Source organism: Octopus bimaculoides, chromosome 2, assembly GCF_001194135.2.
Source record: "Octopus bimaculoides isolate UCB-OBI-ISO-001 chromosome 2, ASM119413v2, whole genome shotgun sequence".
NCBI lineage: Eukaryota > Metazoa > Mollusca > Cephalopoda > Octopoda > Octopodidae > Octopus > Octopus bimaculoides.
Genome location: NC_068982.1, coordinates 134,659,662 through 134,660,804, shown reverse-complemented (window position 1 = coordinate 134,660,804; position 1,143 = coordinate 134,659,662).

The following is a 1,143-nucleotide window of genomic DNA, read 5'->3' as shown; positions in this document are numbered from 1 at the left end:
CTTTAAAAAAAATTTACAAAGATTTTTGGAAATTTTTTTCAGAATCATAATCGCCGTATTTTTCTGCATATTTTGAGAAAAAAAAACTCTGAAAAAAGTTTAAAATGAAAGAAATGTGGGTGGAGGAGTGCTAATTTAGAAATGTCGATTTTTGCCAATTCTTCTGCATATCGTAATCCCCGTAATCGAAAAGGGGGAGGGTCGAAAAAAAAATTGTAAAAAGAGTGGTTGAGGGGCGGAAGTCTTACCAACGCGATTCGTAACAAATGGACACATTTTTATGTGTTCTTTGTTGTAGCAGACCATATGCATATGAAACAGTAATGCTGTGAAACTGCTGGAAATAAACCTTGGTCCCAACTTTTTTGGTGTCGGCTTGACTAGAAAGGGTCTTGTCCTGGCAACTAGGGCAATACCCCTGCATCCGCCACTGCAATGTGTTGAAGAGGTATAATAATAACGAAACATGTTTGCAGTTATTTCCCGTGCTTGTCGGAATTATAAGCCATTGATACATGTTAGTCTTTTCCTTGATGCATGTGTATTTCTTTTCAGGCATTTAATGATCACACATTAAATATGTTGTCACTAAACCATTATTTTTGGTGCAGGTGTCGTTTCTTAGCAATTACCATCACTGATTTATGGTGTTTTCTTTATCTTACGTTTCAAATTCAAATCTTGACAAAGCAAGCTTCCAGCTTTCTGGGATTAGTAAAATAGGTTGAGTGAGATATGTTGTTGTCGGACAGCAAAGAGCGGAAACAAATGCGACAAAGTATCTGGTCCGACACTTTAATATTCCACCCCTCTGGATTTTTACTTTATCGACCACCTAAGGAATAAAAGGTAACAAGGAATTGAACTGACTATCATAAGGAATACAGAAAGGCATTATACCCCGCTTCCGCCGATTCTACCAAATCACCGCTACTGGGTCATTCTAAGGCCAATAATATTGATTTCAAATTTTGGCAAAAAGCCACTTAAGTACCAGTGATTACACTGGTTGATTTATCCGAGGACTAGGTTAAAAAGAAATAAATATGTTCTAATAAAAATATATTATTGTCTTTCATTCATCTTCTTCGGCATCTTTGTGTGTGTGTGGGACAACAGTTGATTAAGTTAAAAGACACCTCT